General features: G+C 42.7%; 1 protein-coding gene across 2 annotated transcripts in view; it reads left to right on the plus strand.

Moving 5' to 3' along the window:
* LOC126281584 (aminopeptidase N-like) overlaps positions 1–16,449 on the plus strand; it is a 330,257-nt gene that overhangs the window by 16,062 nt on the left and 297,746 nt on the right. Inside the window, exon 1 of one of the 2 annotated variants that reach the window (XM_049980667.1) lies at positions 10,572–10,784. The exons of the other annotated variant lie outside the window; for it this stretch is intronic. The gene's annotated coding sequence lies outside the window, so the exon portion shown is untranslated. Of the gene's footprint in view, positions 1–10,571; positions 10,785–16,449 lie in introns of those variants that run through there. 2 annotated transcript variants of the gene reach the window in all.

A 16,449-nucleotide genomic window follows, 5' to 3' on the forward strand; every position in this document is an offset into this window, starting at 1 on the left:
AGAACCACAGGCACATAGACACAGGCAACCTAACTAACCTAATGACAGCACACAACACCCAGTCATCACGAGGCAGAGAAAATCCCTGACGCCGCCGGGAATCGAACCCGGGAACCCGGGCGTGGGAAGCGAGAACGCTACCGCACGACCACGAGCTGCAAACCATTGCTTACAGCTCACAATTTTCCCGGAAGAAATCAAGGTGAGAATGTAATAAGTGAATTTTAAGCGACATTCTACACCCCATGTTCTTATAGCTGTCCAACAGATCATGGTTTTTGGTTTTTTTTGTTACCCGAAAAGCTCTTCACATTTGCTTCAAAAGAAGACCAAGCAGGTAATTGGGTAGCTGTGAGTTCGGTATCAAAGGTTGGATTTTTCAACAATTTTCTTATTTGTGGTCCAACAAATATATCTTCTTTCAGCTTTGCCTCACTTAATTTGGGTAAATTGTAAGTGATTGAAGGCCGCTCCTTCTTTATCCAGAGCTTTTACGAAATTTTTGATGAGTCCGATCTTGATATGAAGAGGAGGGAAAATAATTTTATCGGGCTCAACCAATGGCGTACTGTCCACATTTACGTTTCCAGGAACATATGTCTTCCTAATAGGCCATTCCTTGGCTGTATCTTGATTCTTGGTGACACGGCTGTTCCAAAGGCACAAAAAGCAGCAGTATTTCGTGAAACCAGCCTGTAAACCTGTAAGGAGTTCAACAACTTTTAAGTCACAGCAAAGCTGCCATTTGTGATCCTTATATTTGATTGCTTCCATCAGCAAACCCATGTTTTCATAAGTTTCTTTCGTGTCTACTGCGTAAGCCAGAGGTACCGATGGAAATGCATCGCTGTTATGTAGTAGTACTGCTTTCAAGCTGGTTGTACTATAGTCAATAAATAGTCGGCACTCCTGTGCATTATGTTGTACACCTAGCTGCATCATCAGACCACTGACACCTCTACATACACACACTGAATTCTGCATATCGAAATATTGAGCGAAGAAAGCATCTCTTGGTCTGAAACAGGTAATATCTGTCCCTGGAGCTAGAAGGTTCCGTTGTTGCAGCCTCGACACCAAGAGTTCAGCTTTCTGTTTCGAAAGTTTTAAATCGCCAACCAAATCGTTCAAATCCGTTTCATTAAAGAGCTGAGGCGAAGTGTCTTGATATTGAGGACAGTACTCTTCTATATGTTCAATACTTTCTGATTCACTTGACATGGTGTCTGCTTTCGTGGCTTTCAAGTCACAGACAGGAACCTCTCATCATGGGGCACAGGAAAATGCACTGAAGATACATTTGGATACTTATTTCATGTCTAGTTTTACTTGAACGTCCTGAAATATTTCTAAGTCAGAAGAAACAGTCTGAATAGTGCTCAGTAGGCTCAAACCACACCATCGGAACAGCGAATGGCATGGCTCGGCGTTTTCCTTTCAACCACTCGGTTAAGGTTGCCGTACAGGTTATGCAGGCAATATGAGGTGCAAAATTTTTATCTTGATCGCCGACAAGACAATGAAAACACAATTTATATGCCTCCTTAATCAAATCAATGATTGATTTCCTTTGGGCTTTTGAAGTGAATTTTCCACACACATGACAAAAGTTGTCGTGGTAGTTTAGACAGCAACGAAATGTACTAGTTGCCATTTTTTCTTAGTGTAAGTTTTAAACACAAAAGTTTGCACTATCTTTCACAGGAAACACACACTGGTGATCTCTTTCACATCACTGGATTACCACACAAACCATTTACTGATGATGTGTAGATCTTCTAGCTCTCCTCTGCCAATCAAAAACAAACAATTAAACATCAAAGCGGAAGATCAACAAAAAGCGAAATACTGAATCCGAAAAATAAAAAAAACCTTTAAAAACTCAAAATGGTACGTACTAGAACAATTTTAAAGGTATACTCAGATTCTACACCCCAGAATAGATACTAGTTGATGTATCACATCTCAGATGCAAAATGGCTGTTGACTAGTGTTATTTGGTCGTTCGACATAGGTGTTTCCCACCCGTACTAAAGGCTGGGGAGAAGAATGTGTTTAAAATGAATAACAGTCTACATGTCGAATGGCAAAGAGTTGGCATGAAACTGAAAGCTCACGGAGAAAGTATTGGATGACTATAGCATATACACGTGGCTGTCTGATGGCCAACAGGATGCGTCAGTCACTATGCAGTACACCAAAAACATCAGATTAGCAGTGTAGATAAGGGTCTGGGCAATTCAGAAAGTTTTAAAGCACTTAACTCACTCGTCTTATTATTAGCTACAATACAGAGCAAATCCTCAGTTAGATTTTCTGCTGCCCTCTCGTCAGAATATAAAACACACTCTGTTAAAATGTGATACACGCTAGGCATAATAAAAAAAAAACCACACAAACTTGTCACAAACTGATGCTCGTGCAGATATCGACTGAAAATGCGAGACTGTGAACTTGGTGGCCGACGAGGGAAGGTGTGACGCTGCAGAGTAATTTCACCGCGCCGCTGGCAAGGATTGTAAACGGAGTACATGTCGATACCACGGCATGAAGTTCTAAAATGGTTCAAATGGCTCTGAGCACTATGGGACTTAACAGCTGAGGTCATCAGTACCCCATAACTTAGAACTGCTTAAACCTAACTAATCTAAGTACATTACAGACATCCGTGCCCAAGGCAGGATTCGAACCTGCGACCGTAGCCGTCGCGCGGTTCCATACTGAAGGGCCTAGAACCGCTCGGCCACCCCGGCCGGCAGGCTTGAAGGCTTGGCGAATTTAATGTATTGTCTTTATTGTTAGCTGGGCAGCAACTATGCCTCGCAGGCGTGTGAACAAAATGAGACGTCAGCATTTGAGTGAATTGGACTCACAGAAGCGGGTCGGAGTAATCGGCGAATCGCTCGAATTTCAACAGGAGTTGTGCCATCCGACGATGTAGGCAGGGATGGATGAACCGTGGCCGAACACAGCGTCAAGAAGGAAGCGGTCGACCCAGAGAGACGACAGAGGCGACGACCGAGCGAACTCTATGGAGCCGTTCACACCCCGGGATTCATCATCTATCCGACGCGCAACTGGCGCTTCACCGACACGAGGACCATTAATAGACTCACAGAAAGCAGGCTGAGTTCACGGCAAACCTTGCGCGTACTTCCATTGATTTATGTACACAAACAAGCCCATATGCAGTGTTGTCGGGCACACTGAGCCTGGAATCTCATTTACTCACCCCTTTTCTTGCTATACGCGGCACCAATACAGCACAGCGATACGTCAACGACATTCTACATCCCGTTTTGTTGCCCTTCATGTCAAACCATCCTGGGCTTACATTTCAGCAAGATAATGGCTGGCCACGTACGTCGCGAGTTTCTGCTGCCTGTCTTCGTGGTTGCACAATTCTACCAATCACTGCCAAGCCGAATAATTTCTTGCATAAGGGGCAGAGGTAGACCAATACATTTCTGACTTGCTTAATCTGTGACGCTCTTTCTCTTGAATAGATCACCCAATATGATGCTCCTACATTTTTTATTTTTATTTTTTTTAGAGTGCACGCCTGTAAGGTGGTGTGGTCTCCTGACCTTTATTTCTTACATATTCCGTTCTCACAATCGTATTCTGCTCATCAAGACGCTTCATTCGAACCCAAACTCGATAAGGTAGGGTCAATTTTGTATGAATTCATGTAAGCGATATGCAAAACTAATAAGTAAATCGTAAGTGTGCACTGAAGTTGAAAAAGTCGAGGCTGGCGTAGACAACATGATTGCCAGAGGAATTTTCGTTCTAAAGAGGAAAACAGCCTGCTGGGACGTCCATCCCTTCAGACGGGTGGGTCAACAACATACCTACTTCAGCCGGAGCGACCACCCAGAGAGAGGACAGTTTTGGCCATAGCGAAGGTATAACGACCCTCGTGTTCGACTTAAAAGCAGATTCCGCTACACTGTTTGGGAGCACCCAGAAGACACATTTTTTGACGGACTAACTGCGTAGTTACGAAGTTCTCTCAGGATGACAGTACACGCCTAACGGAGATGCTACATATTTCCGCATTGGTCGACTTAAACGAAACGTCATTCTCCCATTTAAAAGAGCAATGCTGATTGGCAGAATATTTCTGACGCTAAGAGCCAGAGGAGTGAGGGGAGACAGCGAATGATATACCCTTGCAACTTTTCCAGAAAAAGGGGCCGTTCCGTTGTCGCTTTTAGAGTGGGAACACGTAACGAGAGCATGTGCGCTCATACATTACACAAAGAGCGAGGAACGAAGTCTCTGCTCAGTATTTCACTCTGAGAGCACCTCTGTCGTTACTGAATCAGAGTGATACTCTATATTGAGTCGCTCACGATTAAGCGTTGTTCACTGTGCTGGCCGCCACACTTATTGTGCGGTGTGAAGATGGACAGAGCACTCGTTAAACGCCTGCGAGCCAATATTGAGTGGCATCGCAGTGGACTGGTTACCTCACCAGTGTACCACGCCAATAGTTAGCCTAGGGCCGGAGAGGAGTCCTTGACTTCATCAAGGTGTAGGGAGAGTTTGATTGGCGAAGGTCAATCCAGATACAAAGAGATAGTTGCGTTATTTGTCAGCAGCGAGCGAGACAGGCAGCAGTCTTCGCGGCTCATGGTACTGTGCGCTACAGCATATGCGAGCCCCATTTGTCCTCCATAACAGTACACTCCATTACATTTCTCACATGACAGTCTTGATCGTACCGACAAAAGTTATTCAAGTTGTGTAGGCGCGGCACTCAGCCATTCTACCGAGTAAATAACATTATTAAAGAAAATGGAGAAAAGAACCTTTCCATACGTTGTAAGATAATAACATACCTATCTATAAGAGGCAATCTACTGCTCCAAAAAAGAACCCGGAAATTTGTTATTTTATAAGAAAAAGTTTCACTTGATTTCTCAGAAATTTTTTGCAATAAATAATATTTTTCGTTCGTTTAATGTTTTTCTTACACTAACTAGCAATACTCCAGTATCCAAGTACTCCACTAGTTACGTAAGAATATACAATATTTTTTTGCCTTTTCCTTACAGTGGACGACTGCAGAAGATATTTGTTGCTGAATGTTTTTCAAGCAATTCTTGTTGGTACATTAGGAGCGTCTGTCTGACTTCTTAGCAGTGTGAGGGGGAAATTTTCTTTCAGGAGCCAAAGGGTAGTTGTTGGATCAATCCATTTCGCAACTTGACAAAATCAAACACTCACACTCCACGCCGAAAATACTCTGTTACAATTTTAATTTAGCAAGTTAGCCACAATATACTGTTACAATTTTCAGGAGCAAAACCACAAGAGAGATTGTAAAAACATAGATACTCATTCTCCACATTGTAGGTGGGGCATACTACAGGGGGTGGACAATAATATGGAGACACCGCAGACGCAACACATTACCGTATCTTACGGTTTAGGAAACGCAGTTGCATTCAAAACTGTTTCCACTCGTCTCAGAATGGATAAATAGAGGTTATGTCTATGGTTTCCAAGAGAATCTTACACCATTCTTCATAAAAACTAGTGGTAAGTTCGCGTAACTATGATGGGGTGGACAGCGATCACGAAGCCGTCTCTCCAAAACAGATTACAAAGGCTCGCTAATACTGAGACCTAGTGATTGCGGTGGCCAGGGGAGATTCTACAGACAATTCATCCTCCTGCTCACAAAACCAGCTCTCCGAACAGAGACCCTATCGTCTTGGAACACAGCCTCAAACATTGTACGAGGTGTTCAAAAAGTTTCTTCGCAGTGCCGTATGGTTGTTAGCCGCGCGTCCCGCATGATTGTTCGCCTGCCTGGGTTCCTTCCCTTCAAGTGGACTCTCCCAACATTCCACTGTTCCGTTTATCTCAGCCAGCGTCAGTAATATCGTTGGTGTGTGTCGTTACGTGTTGACGTCAACCTTCAGGTTTAGTTCCTTTGTTCGTTTGTTTCGTTTTCGTCAGTGTTAAAATGCCAACCATTCAAGAACGTGTGTTTTTAGTCGAACAAGTGTTCAAAGCTGGCGGTAAATACACTGTTTCTGCTCGTCAAACATCTAATTCAGGTTTCCCGGAGACAACACTCCCACATCGCTATACTAGGTGAGATTTGATTAAGAAATTTCGTAGTACGGGTTCAGGGGCAGATGCACCGAGAAGTGGTCTTCCTAGCGTTATGTCTGAGCATAAACTACTCGATATTTCCGATAAAATTTCCATGAGTCCGAACAGGTCAGTAAGAAAACTCGCCCAGGAAATCGATGTTATTGTCGGGACGACCCACACAGCCGTAAAGAAAACATTACAACTTTTGCCATGCAAAGTGACAGTCGTGCAAGAACTGAAAAATATTGATCATGGCAAGAGACTCCATCATTCTAAAATGTTCAACAATTTCGTTCAACGAAATGGAAGGTACATTCCTAATGAAACGTTTCTCACTGATGAGGCATAGTTTCATTTATCCGTATACATGAACTCGCAAAACTCTCGTATGTGGAATACAGGAAATCCATTGTGCATTCATGAGGAACCACTTCATTCTCTGGAAATACGAGTTTGAATTGCAATTTCTAGAGGTCGGATTGTGCGTCCCATATTTTTCAACGAAACAATAAACTCGCAATCATACTGCAGTGATTTGCATTTCGGTAGATTCACTGCGGCATACGGCTCGCGCGGATGACAATCATACGGCACTGCGGAGAGACTTTTTGAACAGCCCGTACCATAAAGTGGACATAATGAGCCAAAATAGTCACATCATCCTTTTCAGTAGTGTGACTCTGAAGAGTAACCTCGAAGCGCACAGAATACCAGGATGTGGCTGTCCAAATCATCACCCCCCTCACGTGTTTTATTCTTGAGCGTAAACTGGTTCCATTGCTCTGTAGTTCAGGCTTCATGACATCGGTACCACGTTTCCCTGTGACGGGCATTTGCGCCACTAATGAGGGGTTTTAGAATTTCAGCTCTCCCTGCAGTTCACTCCTTAGGGAGCTCTTTTCGTGTCGCTTTGATGCTGATAGGGTTCGCGTGTGCGACATTCATTTCTGCTGTGGCTTTTGGAACTGTCGTATCCTTACTTTTCGTTACAATCCTCTTAAATGAGTGACCGTCAGCATCGCTCAATACACGCTTTCGTCCGCGTTCTGACCTAGCGAATCAAGCCTGCTTTCCCCGTACGGAACATATATCTTAGATTCTCTGCCTCTTGCAACGCCGAACACTTAGGCTGCTTCAGTTACGGAAGCACCAACAGTTTGTACACGTTCGATTTCTCTTAGCTTCAACATACTGCACTCACAACCACATTTTGACCACGCATGACACTTGCATCGCACAGGTGACGTTCGTCGTCAGATACAACAATGACACTTGTACGCTCGGCGGCATCTGCATTTATGTTCAAGCGTGCCTTTCTCGCGATCATTCCCAATTTTTGTCTACTCTCTGTAGTTTATGAACTTCCATACCGTGGCTCCTTTAAAATAAACACAGTAGTTTAGACATATCTATAATCCCGCGATAATGACTCAGGCTGTGGCATATAAATCTTATCTCCCGATAAAATTGTTCAAAATGTATAAAAATGCAACTTATTCACTGGCAAGTTCTTAGGACACTGCGTAATTCATCTGTGCCTCGTCTGTTACATGTAATTAGTCCTACGATTTTATCGTTCATTATACTGTGTCTCGATATTAATCAATGAATAAAGCACATTTTACCAATATAACTGTAATTGGACCTTTGTGGCACTTAGTTATTGGAAGTAAAGTTAACGGCTTTGATAAACTTGGATTTGCTTTCGCAGCAAAAGTACATCGGCACCGTTGCTGTTACTAATAAATAAATGTACGAAAACAAGGCAAATAAGTGTGGCAGTAAAGTTTAGATCTCACAAGTAGCACAAAATGTTAACAATAACACACGCTAATTCACACGGTCGCCACACACTCTGGTGTGAAAATAATTAACCGTTTGACAGCTGGTGCGACACCAGCGCTTCAAGTGGTAAGAAAGCAGACAATGACATGGGTCGTAAGGGTAGCGTACATTGTATTTATTTTTCTGTTTAACGAGATATGGTTCAAATTACTCTGAGCACTATGGGACTTAACATCTGTGGTCATCAGTCCCCTAGAACTTAGAACTACTTAAACCTAACTATCCTAAGGACATCACACACATCCATGCCCGAGGCAGGATTCGAACCGCAAGGCCACACCGGCCGGCTTTAACGAGATAATTGTTATATTTTTGCGTTCCGCGTACTGTAAACTATAAAGAGACACGAATTATCGTGAAATAAATATGAAAATAGCCGAATTTCACTGGGTCTATGAAGAAAGCTACAAGTTACTCAAGAAGGAATATCTCCGAATATGTGCGTAATTTCAGTTTACTCCGCTGACAGCAAGAGATTATTAATGCACATTTCCAGCATGAGAAGCACAAATTTCTGTTGCCTGTTGTCATTACGATATGCAGTTTCCTTGACATTTAAAAAATGATATATGTTCACCCATTCTTAACACTTCGCTCGACTTTCTGATACACAAATATTTTGGTTAATGTAATTCCTTTTGCTTCGAAAGCGACTGCGTTGAAGATTCTAGTCGTTTGTGGCTCAGATGTAGAAACAGTTGCGAAATTGCCTTCTTCGGTAGCGAAACAGTTTTATTCGTTTTTGCATTTTATTATGAAGTCTGTGCCGTTTTCCCATAAGCTACATCATTTGGTACGTTAAATAATTTACTTGTTACAGTCCACACAGGTAGCCTACGTCCCACGTTCACTAATTTCGTTAGAGGTGTAGAGAACAAAACTCCGCGTTGTTCAGTAAATATATGGCGTCATTACGTAAAACATCAAATCTTCTGGTGTTTACTGGCTTTTTTTTTTTTTTGTTATTGAACGACAACATCCTTCAGTAATGATCCATATGTTACGAGAGAATCGTAAGTAAACTGTCCTGATATCTAGCATTTCATACCACAGAGGATACTTAGAACACTAAATAGTGACAAATGTGGAGTCAATTGCCAGTTATTGTCGATTTTTATGGCAGTACATACGCTCTGTATTGTAAAAACAGGGTTACAAACCAATGTAAACGACAGTGCACTCACTCACCCGAGAGTGTCACTTTCTGGCCGCTTGGCACGCTGCTATCGCAGTAAAAAAAATACAAAATAAAATAAAAAAAATACCAAACGGACTGTCGCGCCTGTTAGGTTAAACTGTGACATGCACAATACGCTATGACCACTCTGTAGATATTGCCACTCCTACGTTTATGTAGCTGCTGTTTGGACTAACGTGACGTCATTTTGATGTCGCGCGATATCGACGACGCACGATCGGCTGTCGACTTTCTGACAAGGAAGAATATGAATATAATTGCTCCTCGATTCACTCGCAGTAATTGAAGCTGTCGTCTTACTTTGCTGCCTAATCACACACTCGAAAGGCGGCACATGTTCGGAAGTAAAGAGCCAAATACGTGTGACAAGGATGAATATGATTTTTTTTTTTTTTTTTGCTCGTTTCCGTCGCAGCAATTTACTAAGCTGTCCTCTTAGCTTCCTTCCTACTTAACCACATACTTAGAAATCGCTAAATATTTGTTTTATCCTTCGTTCACACATCAGACTGAATGTAACATCCAATATTGGTCGCAGGTTCGAATCCTACCTCGGGCATGGATGTGTGTGATGTCCTTAGATTAGTTAGGTTTAAGTAGTTATAAGTTCTAGGGGACTGATGACCACAGATGTTAAGTCCCATAGTGCTCAGAGCCATTTGAACCATCCAGTATTACTCAACCTACTTGTAGTACATTCAAAAGTAAGTAACAGAGCTGTTAACAACGATAACATGAAAAAAATTTGCGTATTACAGGATGCAAAGCTACTACTTTCGACTCCAGGAACGACAACGTTATTCATTGCGCTAGTACGTAACTGAGTGATGTTCAGCTCCGCTCTCGGTTGTCATATTGTATTTCGAAGGCCTGTATCGTTGATGCACTATTGGCATTTAATAATAACGGTGATGTGTTTGTGATAAATTTTCAATGCGTCGTTACAATGTAATTGCAAAACATAAAACAAGTATGTTTAATTCTTAATTTGTAAATTATTGATGATAATAAAAACTCAATCCTTAGAGAGCACTCTTGTATAAAGGCATTAAGCGTAGATAAATCATTACGTGATATTTTGTTACAGTAATAACTGTAATAAAGAATGGCTTATTTTTGTAAATCCCATGATTGCGCGCATAAAATCTTATAAGAGGCCCGTATCGAATGCTAAGGAAAGTCAACAGTCGATCATGCGGTTGTCGATATCGTGTGCGACGTCAAAATGTCTTCACCTTTGCGGAAACTGTTGTGAAACGAGGGTTACGCATGTAGCTGCTGTTTCGCGATCTCGCCCTCAGTTGTTTAAGAGAAACATTTGTTTGTTTCCTTTAGTGCTTGTGCACGTCTACTGTTAACAATGCGAAAGGAGTACAGAGAGCGACAATGGTGTATAACGGAAGCCATATCCAGGCACTGCACAAACAGCTCTTTATTATTTTTAACCGTCGCTCGTTTGAAACAATCACTAGATCGAACGTTAAAGTGGCAGCGTGTTCGCGGTCCAAATCGACTTGTTTTTCCGTGTGTCGGCGCCCGACAGCGGCCGCTAACGACGGACAGAAGTTAATTTGTGCCAGAGTCAACACGTGCCCGTGCTCACATCCGTTCCGCGGCGCCGTCACAGGTAGGTTTATACCTTGTCCGGGTCAATTCTAATGACCGTTTCCACCAGTCGGCGCTGAGCAATGACGTACAGCTTAAGGCAAAGACGCTACTCAGAGGCAATCTTTGTAAAGCAGCAGATCACATTTGTAAACAAACGAATGTAGCATACGATACAATATCAATCACAGTACACGTATTTAATTACTTACACCCAAACTTCCAGATTTCAGGCATTTATATAGGTACCAAACGTTGTATGCCGATAGAGTATCAACCGTAACTCCGATTTAGTTCGTACTATGTACGATCGTCCAGCAGAATGGGCGTAAACGTTAATTAAAAATAACACCAGAAGTACGGAGCTCAGGGAAAGCATAACTGTAAATAACTTTCACGTGTAGGTTCCGTGGGGAAGCTGGTATACTGTCAGTTCGTAGCACCGAGGGTCCTAGGTGCAAACCCCAACCGAGACATTTTTACTATTACGCGTGAAAGTGTGTAACGTAACAAATTATTACGGGTTTTCACCTTGCACTGGAAACGTAGCTTGGCGTGAAGCCTGGAGGAGACGGGAGGAATCGCTGGTCACTGGGCCGAGCTACCGGTGTACGTGACTTACGTTGGGCGCAATACGTTACGCACACACTCTCTGTGAATTTGAAGAAGTACTTTTAAATATTAATCGATCATTTTCATAGATGCTATACCAAATTCTATTGATAACACAACAATACTGTTAAAATTTCAAATCCACAGCTTCAATATTTTCAGGGATATACATTTTTACCTAAAACACTTGATAACCGTGCTGGCATTGTGAAACCGAGTAAGGGACTGTAATATATTCATCTATAGTATCAACTGAAACTCTAACCAAGAGGATAGGTTCATATAATCTAATTTTCTGTAGTTTCATTGCCACAGGCTTCTGACGTAATTATTATTTCAGTGTGTTTTGCTTGTGTGAGTGTTTTGGAGAGACTGAGAGAGCGAATGGAGGACATACGTAAAATGAGAATATGATAGTTTATTAAAACTATGTAAATGTGCACCTGTGTTAAATCGCGCTGATCAAATTTGTACGAAAATGAAGAAATCTGCTTGTGTGATCGGTTCTCGTGTAGTTGATGAAAAGCGACTACTGTGTTGATTAGAACAGAGGAACTTTAAATGCAATACAATACAGGGGATGGTGGAGTCGTAATATTGTGAAATACCGTTAATTTATAGTAACAATTATTGAATTAACGGAACTACCACATGGAAGTGGGGGGGGGTTTTGGACCATGGAAAAACTGGAATGTGACACAACAACGGGAAAATGAAATAAGACGTATACGAAACAGCAACATGAAATTCGGGGAAACCCACACAGAAGTCCTAAAACAAAGGCCAGTACACAAGTAAAAAAAATTCACTAAAAGACAAATATTGGAAACGGCAACAAGAATTAAGGTATATAGGTCAAGTCTAGTTACTGACACAACCATTCCATGATTCATTATTTAAACCGTTTTTGTAGTTAGTGTGTTCACTGACATCTAGTATGTTCTCTGCATTCATAATTGTTATTTGAATGTAGCAAAAAAGTAACCAATATTGCAATAGTTACCGATTCCAACCATTTTACAGTTTGTTATTTACAACGTTTTTCAAGAAGTGTGTGCTCTACAGTGTTACAGGTTTTCTAAATTTGATATTACACCTTCACTACTATGAAAAAGGAAAAAAAGAAAGACATGGAATCAGTACCTACAATACTCATAACTATTTCGCAGTAGTTCAGACATCAATAGGAGCTCTAGAAATCCTTCGAAAATAGATTCACATGCTTACTGCAAAATGTCAAAAATTATGAACTTCGAATGGTTGGAATCGATAACTAGAACTGACCTGCATAAGTCAGTTCTACTTACCGAATCCAACATTTCATTGGTACGTTATTTAGATCGTTTTCCCGGCAGATGTGTACACTGAAATGTCATAGAATTTCTGCATTTATAATTCCTCTCTGAACTACCGAAAAAAAGACAAATATTGTGATCGGTAACTGGAATTAATCCATTAAGTGCCATGATCCCCATTTGGGGATTTGTCTTTGTAACGGAAATTTTGCAATTCTAATGAATGCTACCTTTTCCCATTGTTTTCCAGACCTTTGTCGAGCGCTTACATTGAATTTTCTTCTGTTGTTGTTAAACGAGGGAGTTGTACACTTTTATTTCTGTGAAAAAGCTACGTTTTTCAGCGTCACAAGAGTTGCACATTTTCAAAACCGCGTATGTTATATTATTATGTAAATAACTTACAATATCTGTGTACAGGCATATTCTGTAATGGTTTGAGAAGGTATTTATCGATCGTTTATTTCAAAGACATATTTCATTTCTGCGTGACACCCGTCTGACCCTCAATCCCCACTAGGGGCTCATGGCAGTTTCCACATAAACTTTATTTCGCTTTTATTTACTCCTCACGAACAATAAGTCACTGTGAAGCACTTTCTATGAGGGAAATTAAAGGAATTGTAAATGACCCGAACTTCATTGTTGTGAAGATGCTGGACAAGGCAAAGAAAAACAAGAAGAGCGAATAAATTGTTAGCGTTTAATGTTTCGGTTTTTTTTTTTTTAACATAAGCTCAGATGTCTCCACACACAACTCACAAAAGGAAACAGTGTAAGCTAAAAATTCGCGCATTATACAATACTTTGTCTCTGGACAGTACCTGTTGTATTTTTGTACCAGGAAACTGCGCAACCTCATCTTAAGTTCGCAGGTGTCACGTAACAGAAGCACATAACAACAAAAATCAACGAAGCTAAGTGAATCGATAAGGGAAAACAATAAAGGCACAAAGGAATTAAAGATATCACCTGCTAGTAGGCACTGATATATATCAACGGGACAAGTTAACAATTTGTGGTGGACTGGAACTCGAACCCAGGCCTCCAGCTTACTAGGCAGATATGCTGACTACTATCCCATCTGGACACAGCGGTCGCCACAATCGCATCCTAGCGTCCCTTCCGTCAGACGCAAATTCTCAACTTATAGCACACACTACCCGTGTGGTGCCCCTGTCATTAGCCTCATCGCCCGCGCTATCTCATCGATTCTCGTAAGAGATCGAGCTACGTGTACATCGCCAGTGGTAACTGATTTTCCACGATATATCTGAAAGAACAGACACCGCATGTACACTCACGAAAAAATCCGCAACACCAAGAAATAACTCACCCAGTTAGCTGTGCGATCTAACGCACAGCTTTCCGGATTCGGAAGGAGCGACTGGTCCCTAGCACAAATCCACCCGGTGGACATGTGTCTAGGTATGGTGACCCGACCACTCTGTGGATGGTTTTTAGACGGTTTTCCATCTGCCTCGGCGCATGCGGGCTGGTTCCCCATACTCCGCCTCAGCCACACTATGTCGGCGACTGCTCAAAAATGGCTCTGAGCACTATGGGACTCAACTGCTGTGGTCATAAGTCCCCTAGAACTTAGAACTACTTAAACCTATGTAACCTAAGGACATCACACACACCCATGCCCGAGGCAGGATTCGAACCTGCGACCGTAGCGGTCGCGCGGTTCCAGACTGTAGCGCCCAGAACCGCTCGTCCACTCTGGCCAGCTCGGTGACTGCTGTGCAAGCAAGTTGTCCAAGTATGCATACACCACCATTACTCTTCCACGCAAACATAGGGGTAACACTCGTCTGGTGTGAGACATTCCCTGGGGGGAGGGGGGGGGGGGGGAGGTCCACCTGGGACCAAACCACACAATAACCCTGAAGAGTGGTTCGCTGTGGGGTGGCGGGGGGGGGGGGGGGGGGGGAGAGGGGTGAAGTGAACCGCGGTAGTCATCGTCGGGTTGTGGACCACTGCAGCTGCAGTGGGGACGGAGTCTCTCTGTCGTTTGTAGGCCCCCGGTTAACATACAATACAATGTAGAGTAATGAAATTTCGGGCATACATTCGTCTAGATAACATATTTAAGTGATTAACATTGCATTATCACAGGTTAAGCCACTACAAATGTGACAAGCTGGTACATTAATAACAAGTCTGACTTGCCAGACTGTTGATAGCAAACGTGCATGCACTGTGTTGTACAGTTGCCGGATGTTATGTTTGTGGGTTGGAGGTCCAAGCTTCATCCTCTTGGTCACTGAGTAAAGTGAAGTTTGATGCTGTTTGTGGATGACGTTAGAGCTGTCGACCGATGATGTTTCATATGTGTTCGACTGGAGACCGATCTGGTGATCGAGCAGACCAAGGCAACATGCAGATACTCTGGGGAGCGTGTTAGGTTACAATAGCGGTATGTGGGCGAGTGTTACCCTGCTGGAAAACACCCTCTAGGATGCTGTTCATGAATGGCAGCACAACAGGTCGAATCACCAGACTGACATACAACTTCGCAGTCAGGGTATGTGGGATAACCACGGGAACGCTTCTGCTGTCATACAAAATCCCACCCCGGACCATAGCTCCAGGTGTAGGTCCAGTAACCAAGAGACGCCATCATTGGCACCGAGGCAGAACCAGCTTTCATCATAAAACACAACAGTCCTCCATCCTGCTCCCCAATGAGCTCTCGCTTGTCACCACTGAAGCAGCAAATTGCGGTGGTTTGGGGTCAGTGGTACGCACTCTAAAAGGACGTTTGGCTCGGAGCTGACCTTGAAGTAACCGATTTGTAACAGTTTTCTGTGTCACTGTGGTGCCAACTGCAGCTGAAATTACTCCTGCAGATGCAGTACGATGCGCCAGATCCATATACCGAACACAGTGGTCTTTCCTCTCCGTAGTGTCAAGTGGCTGTTCGGAGCCTGGTCTTTTTGCAACCGTATATTCCCTTGATGACTACCGCCAGCCGTCATGTAAAGTTTCTACATTCCTACCAGTTCCTTCTGCAATATCGCAGTAGGAACATGGAATTGCTGTCAGCCTTATTAAATGAGCTCGTTCAAACTCAATGAGGTCCTTGCCGCCCAATCTCAAATGTAAGCGCCAAAGACCGGAGCAGCATATGTTGTGCTTTAGCACAATGATTTGCATCCTCGTAGTAGCGCTAGCAGCGCCAGTCTTATGCGACTGACACGAAATATTAATAGCTATCGTGAGTCAGATGTAGAAATACGCCTACCAAGTTTCATTTATGTTGGACAGTTGGTTGTTGGTGTTGCGAGTTTTCTCTGCCAGTGTATGAAGAAAAGCTAATAACTTAAAACGGTAAAAAACAAATCCATGCAGGAAATTACGGAACGAAACTGAAAATACGAAACGCAATGGGCGGAAACTGCGAAACGAAACGAATCTTCGGGAGGAGATGCGACACCAAAGTTGAGGGAATAATGTAAACTGAGGAAACTGAACGGAAGCAAGACTGAAAGAAACTCTGTAGAAAAGGCGAAAGAGCACGAAACACTAGGCACTGTGTACTCCGTGCAACCGCGAATGTAATGGAATGGTAAGTGTATTCTAGGAAACCAACCATTTTACCCCATTCGAACTCACACGCTGATACTGCGCTCTTAACGTCGACGTCGCAATCTGGCTCCAGATTTGAAGTTTTGAATTCTCTTGACGGCTGAGATTGCCTGGTTTCATTTTAGTTGTTGTGGTGGTGGATTAGTTGGTAGGTTTTTTGCTTTGGCATTTCAGTTGCTATGGATA

Source organism: Schistocerca gregaria, chromosome 7 (genome assembly GCF_023897955.1).
Source record: "Schistocerca gregaria isolate iqSchGreg1 chromosome 7, iqSchGreg1.2, whole genome shotgun sequence".
Lineage (NCBI taxonomy): Eukaryota > Metazoa > Arthropoda > Insecta > Orthoptera > Acrididae > Schistocerca > Schistocerca gregaria.